The 14,549-nt window shown below is 37.9% G+C and overlaps 1 long non-coding RNA gene across 1 annotated transcript; it reads left to right on the top strand.

The window, feature by feature from the left end:
• The first annotated feature begins 884 nt into the window (after positions 1-884).
• On the top strand, positions 885-14,269 carry LOC106033977 (uncharacterized). The gene is made up of 3 exons (XR_001205733.3): positions 885-1,030; positions 9,491-9,542; positions 13,945-14,269. It is a non-coding gene; the product is annotated as an uncharacterized lncRNA (long non-coding RNA).
• Positions 14,270-14,549: the final 280 nt, after the last annotated feature.

Below are 14,549 nucleotides of genomic sequence, written 5' to 3'. Positions count from 1 at the left end.
TTTAAAAAATGTTTCTTCTACCTAAGCTGCTATACTATAAAACTCACTCCAAGCACCATCCACAAAGTTAAGTATTACTTTATATTGTATTGTGATCTTTTGACCTAACACCTGCACATCGTGAATTTATATATCGCGGCTCAGAAGGTGCAGAGTATCATCAACCCTGCCAGTTGCCTTCCCTTCAGTAAGAAACTGGAGAGCATGGAAGGCAGTCAGCTATTGGGTGTATAAACTAAATGATGACACAGTAAATTACAACTAATTAGCTGATTGTCACTTGTGTAACCCTTCACCTTCCATATCCAATGGTAGGAGCACAAAAACACAATGAACTGAAGCAGTTCAGTAGATGAATGCTAACTCATTAAGCCAAAGAAACTCCACTGCCTGCAGTCATCTCCTAAACTGACTGCTCCTAGTGTCTCAACAGCCACTGGAAAGCGGGGACCCAGCTGCTGCAATATGTAGCATTTTCACACAGAAGCCTGGCAATGACCAGCATGATCCATACAGATCATGTCTTTGAGGACTTCAGCTCCAATGCCTTCAACTCCTTTCAAAATGGATTTTTTGCTTTTAGAATATCCAGCTTGGAAGCTCTTTCAGAGAGGCAGCAAAAACGTGTGGTATCATGAACAATTCTGTCAGATGTTATTTAAAAGCACAGAAATACATAGAAACCTCCGGAAAAGGCTACATTTTTTTTTTTAAACAAACAAACAAACCTCTTATTGAGAACAACTTACCTTTAATTCTTGCTTTTAGAAATAATTATTTTTGCTGAAAATAATTCAAAAGTGTCAAAATATTACAAGTGTTACAATGAGAGTCACAGGAAGAATCCTAAGTTAAATTAGCTAGCAGGACGTTATAAAGAAAATATTAGGCAACTCAAAGTCTAGCCATAACAATCATTCCCAGCAACAAGAAGCAAAAAGCATAGAAAGGCAGTATTGCATAACAATACCATAGTGATCTCACATGATACCTCACCAGGATTTCACAGAACGTTAGAAGATGGACTCAGGTATGGGGGGTTCTGTCTCAGACAACAGGGAAGGAAAAAACTTCCAAAATGGTCTAAGATTTTGGTTTCCTCTGGGTTCATTTAATCTCCCCAAACCAATGGTGTGTCATATTTTACAGTTAACCACAGAAAACTGTCCCCTGGAAGGCATTGTCCCTTACTGCAGGCAATGTTACAACCCAAACAGTCACGTAAAGAGCTCCTAATAACATGAGTAGACAGAGAACCCTTTTGTACAGACCAAATGATTTTTAACAGTGAATTACTGTACACTGGAAACCTTTCTAATGCTGCATGACTTCTTTCAAGTGATTATACTGTAAATTTTGGAAAGACACAACTGTTTTGGTCAACATTAGTGTTAGTGGTTTCCTGTGATGTGGTGTTTATGACAGCAGTACAGGCTCAGCTTGCAAATCAGATCAGCCTGGAGGCAGTTCTCACTTAAATGCCAGCACCTGGTTATTTGTTCATATTTTCCAAAAAGAAGAATATAGTTATGATACATTAAACATTTTGGCCGTTTCCACACAGTTTTTGTGGATTTGTTTGTGTGCGCGTGTATATGAGATCCAATATTTTTCTGTCCTTCAAGCATACATTGTAATACCACCAACCTCTCTGGAAGGAGTGATGTTGCCTCTGTTGCCAAGCAGCTTGCACTGTCACATAACTTGAGCATCAGACCCATGTAACACATGCAGTGAGTATAACAGAGTCAAAGTTATGAAACCAAGAGTAACATTTACTCTAATGCCAAGAGTCTATTCAAGGCTTCATCATAAGTTTCACACACATTCCAAGATAATAGTTATTTCAAAAAAAAAGAAAAAAAAGTAGAGACTGTTCAAAGAGGGTGACTTCTCACACACACACCCTCCCTGATCCCAAAATGATTGAAAAAAAAAAAGAGTTTTGTGAATGAAATCCTTTAAATTGATAAAGGCTCTAAATAAACAAACAAATGCATAAATAAAAGGAAGCAGTATGCACTTTTCTTTGCATCAAAGCATTACTATCATATGTGTCGATCTTAAAATAAAGATAGATATTGCTAAGCAATTGATGAGAGCAAATCCCACATGATTCTCCTCCCTGGCAATGTTTCAACATGACAAAGGTATTCTACTTATCCATAGAAGGGAATCATAGAATCATAGAATATCCTGAGTTGGAAGGGACCCTTAAGGATCATCAAGTCCAACTCTTGACACCGCACAGGTCTACCCAAAAGTTCAGACCATGTGACTAAGTGCACAGTCCAATTGCTTCTTAAATTCAGACAGGCTCGGTGCAGTGACCACTTCCCTGGGGAGCCTGTTCCAGTGTGCAACCACCCTCTCTGTGAAGAACCCCCTCCTGATGTCAAGCCTAAATTTCCCCTGCCTCAGCTTAACACCGTTCCTGCGGGTCCTGTCACTGGTGTTAATGGAGAAAAGGTCTCCTGCCTCTCGACACCCCCTTACGAGGAAGTTGTAGGCTGTGATGAGGTCTCCCCTCAGCCTCCTCTTCTCCAGGCTGAACAGGCCCAGTGACCTCAGCCGTTCCTCGTACGTCTTCCCCTCCAGGCCTTTCACCATCTTCGTAGCCCTCCTCTGTACACTCTCCAACAGTTTCATGTCCTTTTTGTGCTGTGGTGCCCAGAACTGCACACAGTACTCGAGGTGAGGCCGCACCAGCGCAGAGTAGAGCGGGACAATCACCTCCCTTGACCTACTAGCGATGCCGTGCTTGATGCACCCCAGGACACGGTTGGCCCTCCTGGCCGCCAGGGCACACTGCTGGCTCATATTCAACTTGCTGTCTACCACGACCCCCAGATCCCTCTCTTCTAGGCTGCTCTCCAGCGTCTCATTGCCCAGTCTGTACGTGCAGCCAGGGTTTCCCCGTCCCACGTGCAGGACCCGGCACTTGCTCTTATTGAACTTCATGCGGTTGGTGATCGCCCAGCTCTCCAACCTATCCAGATCCCTCTGCAAGGCCTTTCCACCCTCATTCGAGTCCACAACTCCTCCAAGTTTGGTGTCATCAGCAAACTTGCTCAAAATACCTTCTATTCCTACATCCAGATCGTTTATAAAAATATTGAAAAGTACCGGCCCTAAAATGGAGCCTTGAGGGACACCACTGCTGACCGCCCACCAGCCTGACGCAGCCCCATTTACCATAACCCTTTGGGCCCTGCCCGTTAGCCAATTGCTAACGTATAATATATGCTTGCATTAACTGAATGCAGGAACTTCTCTCACAGTGTAGCTACAATTAAGGACAGTGCAAGCGGCTCCCAGCATCAGTTCAATAACTGACTTGGTCTGTGGTAAAATGCCATATTCTATGAGGTGAAGGATAAAAAAGGCGTAACAGTTTTCCAGAAATATCCTTTATATGGTAGAGAGGTTGGGAGGGAGGTGAAGGGAAGGGACAAGATGGCAGTAATAGAAGAATGACTTTTATCAAATTCAGTCCATTTTCTGTAAATGTACTTTTTTTACTGTAATAAAGTACTCTTTTCAACGTGTATAATCTGAAGCGTTTTGCCCAGTGTGCAAGTATAGGTGTGAGAGAGAAAGATGACTTTTTAGAAGGTAGTTTGGGCTTCTTCCCCAGGAACTTATGAGAGTCAGTCAGTGCATTTGCTCCATTTAGTTCAGTGAGCTACATTCTGAAGGCAAAAAGCATCTCTTCAGGTAATCACAGGCAAGGGTGATTTTTATAATATCAAAGGGAGGGGTGATTTCCCCAGAAGTTTTAGCACAGGACTAAGCAGGATGGTGCCTGAACCTGAACTGAAAACCTGTTCCAGCATATCACTGTGAAGCTATAATCCGTTTCAGTGGTGCTTAAAGTTCAAGCTGAGTTTTCTGAATTGCAAATAAGTTCCTGTGTAAAGAATATTCCATGTATGTATCCAGTCAGGGTGGTAATGTTGTTATTACAGCACTGTCTGCAATAACTCAGCTGTCAAATTCACTCCAGGCTGAAATTCAGTCTACATGGTCTCAGCTGGCCAGCAATTTCTTTTTTCATATGTGGTATGTTAAAAATGCATCCAGACTGTTATGAGTCATGAGGTGGCAAGAATGAAAAAAAAAAAAAAAAAAGAGAGAAAAAAAAGAGGATTTTACAAAAAAAAATTAAGAAAAAAAGTGTTAGGAAATTTTAAGAGTGTTATCAGTTTTGTCACTCACTTATCTGCACCACTCATTAAATTAGAAGGATAACTTTATGACATCATTTATTTCATCTGTTTATTATATTTTCAGTATTGTTTTCAGTCCAAAACTTCTTTTCATAAAAGCAATTATCTATATTACCTTTTATGTTTAGATCGTTTCTCCCTTAAACCACTATGAGCAAAGCCCACATCCTAGTCTACCTGCAGTAGATAGACAAACTGTGACCTCTGTACCTTAACATCCTAATAAATACATTGACAGTAGTTTTGTGACTAAAAAAAAAAGCTTTTTCTTACTTCGAGTACATACAAAAAATCTTTCGGTCTGAAGCTAACAAATTTCAATTGAATTTAAATGTGTAAGTGGAAATTCAGCGGAGTCTGGAAGCTTAATTGTTGTTAAATACTTTTAGTGAGTCAGCAACAATACTTCATTGAAAGGACTTTGACCAGACTCTCCTTTTACTTGAAGAATATGCAACTTTAATGTGCATCAGTGAAACAATGAAAAAATCCAGGGAGACTTCAAAAAGGATTCAACTTTGTTACTTAGTTTTCATGAATTTTCATAGTTAAGATAATCATGAGTTTTATAGAGTACGGCTGACAGATGCATTGAGAGAAGGCCCTATACTGTGCCTACTGGAGCAAACACGGGGCTAGGATTTTGCAGCTTCAGAGACAAGACAGAATAGTTGCACTTGAGTATCATTTCACTCATCAAATCTCATGTAGCTAGAAATAGCTATAAAATAGAAGATATTAAGTCTCAGCAGTATAAGTTGTTGGATGAAAATGATGGAACATCAGAGAATGTAATACATTGTAAATAATATATTCAATTTTTTAAATACTTACATTATTTAAAATATTAAAAAATGACGACAAAATTAATGGCTAAATCTTAAAAAATAAAGTTTAAAAGATTGTCACTGACTTCCCTATATGTTAATACAAACAGGGCTGCTAAATGAACCAGCAAACCCTATCTTACAAAGAACTTAGTGCAAATTACACAGATTTTGAATGTGCAACACAAGACGTGGGACTTCCTGTTTGAGGCAGAATATTTACAAGAGAAGATCCAATTTTGATGCCAGTGATGGACAACCCATCACATCTAGGCACTTTCATCACTGTAATATTAAATGTGTGTTCTTTTCAACACAAATTTGCTTTTTTCATCAGTTACTACTGGGCGTTGTTACATCTTTGCATGCTAGGCAAAAGAGCCCTTTCTATAATAGTGCTTGGAGGAGGTTGATGATTAAGTCTCACTTCTCATTGTTCTAGAGTAGCACTGCTTTGTCTAGTATAATGTTCTGTCATTACAAGAATGAGATGGTGAGTGTTTATATTTGATGTTGCTAACTCTCCCATTAAATCAGCTAAAATAAGAGCAACATAAGAGTAATAATCAGATGAACAGCTGATGAGAATGTATTATTGTCCATGAGATTATCAGAATGGCAAGACAGTTTATGGAAGCAAATTTATGATATTTTACTGTACCGCAATAAAGCTGCAAGAATTTGTATAATCTGATGAGCTGAAATATCAAATGTTAGCAGATTATAGCAGTCCTCACAGCTCTTGCCAGACTTCTACAGCAGCTGGCAGTCCTACGTAAGTTTGCTGTGCTACATTAGTCACCTTTAAAATATTTAAATTTTCCTTTTAATATACAGTGCAGGGATTTTATGGCAGTGTTAATTACTTGCATGTCATACATGCCAACATTTGATTACTGTTGCCTTATAGTTGTGCTGCTTAGCTTCAGTCGTACTGAGGGGCTTCTAAGCTTGCTCCTTGGAAAGAACTGACCCATCAAGCAGCACATCAAGAGAGGCAGGCAATCCTTCTGCTTGATTCAGTATTGATAAGGCTGCACCTGGAGTCTTGTGCAAGTTCTGGGCCTCCCAGTACAGGAGAGACTTAGAAATACTGGGAAGAGTCCAACAGAGGGCTACCAGGAGGATCAAGGGACAGGAGCACCTCTCCTGTGGGAGAACTGGGACTGTTCAGCCTGGAGAAGAGGAGGCTCAGGGCAGGGGGTTGCAAAGACGGAGCCATGGAGCCAGGCTCTTTTCAGTCGTGCCCAGTAGCAAGACAAGAGGCACTGGGCACAAACTGGAACTCAGGAGGTTCCATCTAAACATCAGGAAGCACTTCTTACTGTGCTTGTGAGGAGCACTGGCACAGGCTGCCCAGAGAGGCTGTGGGGTCTCCTCTTTGGAGATCTTCAAAAGCTGCCTGGACATGGTCCTGGGCACCCTGCTCCAGGTGTCCCTGCTTGAGCAGGGGTGGAAACAGATGGCCCCCACAGATCCCTCCCAGCCTCAACCATTTTGTGATTCTGTGATCATAAGCTACCTGCATTCTGCACTAAGCACAACTCAAAGACAAAGCCAGAGAGCTTGTGAGAGATCTCCAGGATGATGAATTCCATAAGGAGGATAAATAAAAAATAAAAAATAAACAAAACTAATTTCATCAGTGACCTTTACCCATCTTTCCATACAGCCAAAGAGAAAAACAGCAACCCAGACTGACACTTGAACTGAAGAGCAAGAAACCCACATTTCAAGAGACAACATTTTTTGTGTATTTTCCAAGTCAAGAGCTCTCCAGTTCTTAGACTAAACCCAGACTGAGTGTGCAAATTGGCTGAAGATCTGAGATCTTTTGAAAAGCCAGATATGTTAGATGGAGGAATTTATGTAAAATGGCAGTTCAATGGCCCTTTTTACACTTACACGGTTTCAGGAGATATATAATGAAACTTATTATTATTCTAAGTAGTATAATAAACTGAGAACACCTTTGCCTAAAGTGACCAAAAAACAAACTGTTACTGCCTTCTCCATTTCATTTTTGTTTCATATAGATGTGCATTTTATACCTGGATGATTCTTGAGTCGGTTTAGAAATTAGCAGGAAGATCATTAAGACAAGATTTTCACTACACCAGTAGAAAAAGATACTGACAGTAAATCGAGAGGTCCACCAGAGATTTTAAACCTCTCTTTGTGCAATAAAATAGCTGGACCATCTCTTCGGCAGTACCCATGTTGAAGGAGAGTAATGAGTGTTGAAAAAATGAAAGGAATCAATAGCAGTATTGAACAGATATACAAATATTATTGAATTTCTGTCTTTGGATTAAGCTTTTATGGAGGCTGACATAATGTATTTGGACAAGTAGGCCCTTGTCCAATTGTCCATTGGAGTGTTCCTACTGACTTCATACCGTTTTGGAACTGATTCATAGCAGAACTAAAAGTATTCACAGATATGCCTGAAAATTCAACGTTACTGTATATTTCAACCACTTTTATATACACTTTCATTAGAATTTCCAGGAAGTTATATAAGTCAATAGTACCTTTATGAATTAATAGGCATGCAAGCATAACCAACCAATTTTCTGAAGTACTCCTCTTATACTGTTAGAGAGGGAAAACAACACACTCTGTGTTCTTGGTTGAGCTATCAAACACTTCAAAAGCAGACTTAGAGAGCACAATAATCAATAATCTACTTGCTGCAAACAATCTGTAAGCATTGCCTAACATCCAACGTTCGCAGAACTATTTTAAGCTATAATGCACAGCAAATACGTTCCTAACTCTAGTTAGGAAAAAAAAAAAAAAAGCTCTTTCTAATGAGTAGTACAAGTTCCTCAAATACAAAATAAAATTTTGGGGGAGTTGGAGTACCAAACTCTAATATACATCACGGGTTAAATGAATTTCAAAGGACTTTTCATGCTAAAAGATACATAAATGTGCAGATTATTGAGGCAACATTTTAATAGGATTATAGAAAGGCATAATCCTTTTTAATATACTATTAATTTATTGTATTTTTTGAACATCTGTGCCTCTTCCATTTTCCAATTGGAGTGAGATATTTTTAGGCATCTTCACAGGAAATATTAACCACTGTCTTCCTTTACTGTAACTGTCAAAAACCCTCTTTGATTTACCTGTATAATATATAATTTTTTGTATATTCTACACATCATGGTCTATTATTGTTGACTATGAATTAAGTTTTCAAATACTTGATAGGTTATTTGAAATACAGCATGTGCTTGAGATTTTTCATAATCTTTATAATTGATTGCTTCTGACTTTGTCTTCTCATTCTTTTATGTACGTGTCCTTCTATGAACATATTTTTAAAGTACTAAAACGCACTTGACAATGTCACTTTAGAAGAGTCTTTTGTGTCTTATCTCACTAGCTGTAATCACTCAGGAATATTAAAGCTGTGTCTAGTGCTGCTAAGGAAAATGAACTACTTCTGTGCATGGACAGAAAACTGGTGTAACGAGGGCTCCAAAGTATGTAAGAGGTTACACAGTCTGTCAGCTTCGGTTCTAAGGTTAATGCTAGTGAGCAAGAAACTTACAATAGCTGTACTTTCAGATCTGACATGAAATGTCATGAGATAGATGAGGTAATCATAAAGTGCAGTTACTAAGACTGGACTAGTTTGAGTACTGCAGAATCTAAGAACTTAATGCATCTCCCAGTAAGGCTGTTACTTCTGAGATACCAGCTCCTCTTCTAAAATCAGCAAATGATCAGTTCATAAATTGAAAGGGGGCCTATGAACTACACATTTAACAAGACTCATTTTATTTCCTCAATACATGGAGTATATCGAGCAATATTTATTTATTTATTACCTTTCTTTAATTTGTTAAAAAAGATACAGCCATGATAGGAAAGACTAGTTTAAAACATCAATCAAACAAACAAACAAACAAAACACACGCACAAAAGAAAGGAAAGCTCTTGATATATACTAGAGCTATCTGACATATGGTCTGGTCTTCTCCTCACCATTACCAGAGGAAGACAAAAGACATGTACAGAGGAAGACAAAAGGGAAGCTCAGAAACTCAGAACTAGAGAGTTGTTCACAGATACATAAGCAAAACAAAAGAAAAATGGGTTACATATCTTCCTATTACAGAGGTGCCATTTAGCCCTGAGGAGTTCATGCAGCATTGATAGCATATCACAAAACTGGACACAAATGATTGCTAAATTCTTAAAAGCTCTTTCCAATGCAGCACAGTACTTGAACTGATGCAGTATATCACAGGCACAAATTCAGAGTTCTAACAACACACTGGGGTATCCAAGGTCTCATGTACTGATGTAACCAAACAATACATTTTCAATATATATGCACACACATGCAGAGCTTATGCTTATTAATAACTTATAATGCAGTACTGCAACTGTAGTTAATTGTTCTCTTGCTTGCAGTTTTATTTTTGTGAAAATGACGTGGCCCACAAAATATGGAAGACAATCACAGGTATGTTTTTCTTTACTTTTTTTTTTGAGTGGAAATTTAAATTATGTGTAGAAGTCTCATCCAGTGACTCTAACATTCAAAAGAAAGGTACGTCTTCTGTTGACTATCACCTAAGTAATCTTTCATACTCAGTGAATGGGTAGGCTGAAAAACATAACCGATTAAAAAAAAAAATAAATTGCTAATCCCTTTATTTCTTCCCTTTAAGAACATGCATATAAAAGCAGGAACTTTGTCAGCAAGCTGTTGCTTTCTTGAAGCTTAATCTTAATACTTGCAGCCCAACAGTAATGTAGACTCAAAAGATGGGATATGACACTCACTTCTTCGGAAACCACTAATCTCTCATAACTACATTTCAGCTTAGGGATTTGCGTTCAATACCCTTGAACAGAATTATGCTACACGTTCTTAATAGTATTACTTTTATTTTTGTTTGGAGTTATTTCTCAGAAGATAATTTTGTTGATGACTAAACAGTTATTCATAGGACTAAACAGAAGGCTACAAGGATTTGCTTTAGATCTCTGTGGTCTGAGGGACACTGGAGCAAAATGGCAAGGTTAGATAGGCATATGTTTACATAAGGGACTGCTGCAAAAGAACATTTGAATTGGATGCAGTCAAACTGCACATGAGAAAGATCTTATATCGTTATTTTTAATGGATTTAATGTTTACAAAGACTGCCTTAAAAAAAAAAAAGTCTGGAATACATTGCTAGATAAGTGAAACATGGTTCAGGTTAGAGATATACAAACTTAGCAGGACCATTGTATAAAATCCCCATTTATTCATCAATTTTATTAATGTAATTGTATTGTGTTTTCTCAGACAATGAGCATTTTGATTTCATATGGTCATGGTCACCTGAATTCTACAGAATGTGGATAAAAATGCTTTCAGAAATGATCAGGTAGCTGCCCTGCAATTGCTTTAGATATTTTAAACAGATGATCTTCAACACCATATTAAGTTGGGCCCTGGTAATGCCATCTGGAGAAGAAATTATATGTTTCAGCAATAATTGAATGTTTTAATTTGAACATACTAACAGGAGTCCATTTGGCTATTTTAAAATACTGCTAACTGTAGATTCTTCCTAACACCTACTGGTTCAAAACATTACTTTCCTTCTGACAGTTAACTCTTATTATGAACCACAGAGCTGTGTTTTTAATGGAAATATTTGAATTATAAATATAGAAAACCAGCTACTGCTCATGGATTGCAAGTTTTTATATATTTTAATATACATATGCATATTAACACTACAAGTCTCCATATTTGCAAAGATGATCTTGACAGATAATAATTGTTGAATATAATTGATACTAATACTTATTGAAAGTGACCAAGCATTTAATCTTTTCTCTCTCTTTCACTTGCTTTAACTCGAGAGAAACATGATGATTTTAAATGTTCCATATGGTAAATTCAAGATTAATAATTCAACTACCATTAAGCATAAATTGAAACAATAGCATTGTCTTGCCTTACAGTGTCAAGAGTTTTAGTGAACCATTTAACAACATCAGTATACTTCAGATGCATGAACTGTATACATCAGATGCATGAACTGTCTGAATTGACAGTACTATGCAGTGGCTTCCAAACTAACATTTTGCAACAGCTGCAAAGGAGCTGTGAATCAGATGCATTTCACAGTTAGAAATGGTTAGAAAACCACTGAAATAAGTGGTTTTCTTCCAATCTATAACTGCAGACATTTGCTCAGTGCAAAGAATTGGCCAAATTCACAACACAGTGAATAATTTCCAGTGAATATTTCCAGTGGAATGATGTTGATTCACTGACATACAACATGGACAATAACTTCATCTGAACACCCGATCCTAGCAAAGGTAGTATGACTGAAAAATGGCAGTACTTCAACAGCTGTGCAGCAACTCACTTGCCTAGGTAGCCTTTGCTATGGGATAACATTCAAACAAACATACTTTGGCTAAACATAAAGTGAAGTTTCCTCTGATTAGAACAGCAGAAAGTGGCAGAAAGGAGCTATCCCTTAATTTTATTATGGACAAATTTCAGTAAGGATTTAATTTACATTTTAAAAGGGACAACTCTAAACCAAAGGATCATCTGAACTTTCTGAGGAGTTTCCTCAGGTAAAGATGGAAAGCTGAAATTGCTTATCTATCTGTCCTCCTAGCTCTAAGCAGGTGTTTTTAACGGAGCTTAGGTGGACTTTACCTGTTAGCTTTTGATCTTGCCAGTCTCTTCCTTACTAGCATAAATGATCAGACAGCATGCACAAACATTGCCAGTTGCATATCTTTTGAAATTATGGAAGTCAAAACCCAGGCTCCTGCCTGGTACTTTTGATCTGAATCTGTTCCTTATGTTTTCCTCAGATTCATAAGTGTAAAGATATATCTTCAGATGTACAAATGATGTCTCATTTATATTCACTATTTTCAGACCAAATACTTTTGAAACATTTATTCGCAATTAGGGGATTTTAAAAGAACTCCACTTTTTATCATTAAACCAACTGCTACTTCTCTCCTTAATCTGTTCAGATAAATTGTTTTGGAAGAAATGCACAATCACAGACCAATTTTGCAAACACTACTGAATATATGCAAGTTTGAATTAATGACTCAGAACCATAACCTCTCAACCCTAACTTATACTTATTCATAATGCATATCTTGGCAGATAATAATAATTAAGGATATAATTGATAACAACATTTATCAAAGGTGACCAAGCATTTAATAGCATCTCCTTAATTCTGCAGAAAGAAAGATATGTACCTTAGATCATAAATGTTAAATTTATGAGCTGAGGTAAATATAATATACTCAAATTTTATAAATTGCATTTAATGTTAATTGAATTATGTCAAAACAATGTTTCAGGTGAATGGCAATTAAATGCTACCTAATTCTCCAACAGGAGGACAAGATGCATTGACCCTATTATGGAAAAATAAATATCAGTAAAGCAGAAGGTTTCAAATAAACAAATACATTTAATGGAATAAACTATCTCTTTACATAGTGTTGGCATGTATCTTTGTTGTCCACTTCTACTAAAATTAAACTGCAGAAAGAGAAATGTGATGAGGCACAGAGTACTTGCAGATTAACTAAGGGCACAGGGATCAAAAATATGAAAACTGATGACGACAACTGCAATCTAATAAAAGGATCAAAAAAATATAATGAAGTAATCAGGACTGGACTTTGACTCCTACCCCTCCTTCCTGTTAGCCCTATGGAGCTTTGAAAGAACACCCACTCTGTGGTTCTGCAGCACCAAGGAGACCCAAGGAGAGAAATTTCTACTTTCTCTTTACCTGTTTTGGAGTTCCTACAGATAGGCAACTCATTATGTTCACCAAAAGTTTGAGGGAGTGCTTTTAGTAAGAGGATATATTAAAGACAAAACAAAACAAAACAAAAACTGCTTAATTTCAGTGGCAGTGATATTATGAAGTTAAATTCTTTCTCTTTGAGACACGCCCACTCCTTAGATGCCAGACCGCAAGATTTCTTTTGCCTCTGAGCAGAGCCAACATCTGCCACCTGTGTCGCCTGACAGACTGCCATTTGTTTCAAGTATCAGAAAAGGAGAAAAATGCACAATTTCTTAGAGTGTTTGAGAGCAGTATTCATAATTCCCCCATGCTGCTATGTGCTTTTTCTCCTTGGTAAAACCTATACTTTTTGTTATTATTTTTAAATACAAGGCTGTGTTTTTGTTAAAGTTGGCCAGAATTTTTAACATGGAGAAAAAGAGCTAACTAAATGAACTCCTGAACTCCTAGAGACAGGGGAAAGAGGGGAAAGGACATGCCATTAGGCAGAGTGACAGAGCACACCCACAGAGAAGATGACTCAATATCAAGTACAACAGATAATTTCACTTTCATCACTGATTATATGTAGATAACAAACACACACTGTCAGCATGGTACAAAGCAGAACATTTCCATACCTCATAGAAGGTTATGAGGAACAAACAGGAATAAATACACCTGACAGTATATTTTTGACAAGTCCTGGAGATTTTTCCCCCTCCTTTCCCAAAGACAGGGGCTGAACTCCACAACTGTGGCCCTTTCACAGACAGTACCTCTGAGCAACCACATCCACAAATTCTAATAGCAACGGTTCAGTATGGGGAACTTAAAACCAACAACTTTACTCAAAAAGTTATTGGCAACCAGAACAGACCCCTGAGCACCAGTGTAATGAGATCTTGCTGTGGAATGACATAGTGAGTTGTGACATTCTGTATTAGTTTCCATTTCTAAATGATCTCAGGCTGTAGCCACATGCAGAACGGATTAGAGCAATCTTGTTTCAAGTGAGAAAAACGTGGCTAAATGTGGCAACATTTGTACAGCAAAATTTTATTCTTCTCACTAGGCTATGGTGAAAGAGTGAACTCCTGGCCAAGACTGTGGGTTGCGCATCTGGACGCAGCTTAAGATGAGGCAATTACTTATCCTACAATAGCTCTGATACTTCAAGATGTTGTACTCCATGTGTATCCTATTGTACAAGTCTGCGAGGCACATGTACACAACACATGCTTTCCTGGCAGCACCAGCATTCAGCAGAGCTATGCTTGTACATTCTGCTCCTTATGTTCCCATATGAGAGGAAATAAAGGCTAGGATAACTTTGCCCAATTATCCTCGCAATGTTAAGCCTACAGTGCTGAGAATTCCAAAGAGTCTGGACAGAAAGCTGGGTAGAAAATCTTCATTGACAGCAACTGTACTGGTGGTAAATAATTGTTTTGTGGAAAAGAAAAAAATCAACTGTTTTAGATGGAGCTTTCTACTTTCTTGATTTTAATATAGCTGCCCAGCGGATGCCTGTTCCTAAGATGTAAAGAGTGTTCCTTGTCATTGTCTGGTGGCTCTCATTGACTAGCACATATCTGTAGCATGCAAAAACCATCTCTGCCACCTATACTCTGACACTTGTGTGTGTATGTGGCAGAGGGACAACAACCTACCAGCCAA

Source organism: Anser cygnoides, chromosome 8 (genome assembly GCF_040182565.1).
Source record: "Anser cygnoides isolate HZ-2024a breed goose chromosome 8, Taihu_goose_T2T_genome, whole genome shotgun sequence".
NCBI classification, from domain to species: Eukaryota; Metazoa; Chordata; class Aves; order Anseriformes; family Anatidae; genus Anser; species Anser cygnoides.
The sequence above is the reverse complement of the archived record's forward strand: the minus strand, read 5'-3'. Positions and strand labels throughout refer to the sequence as shown.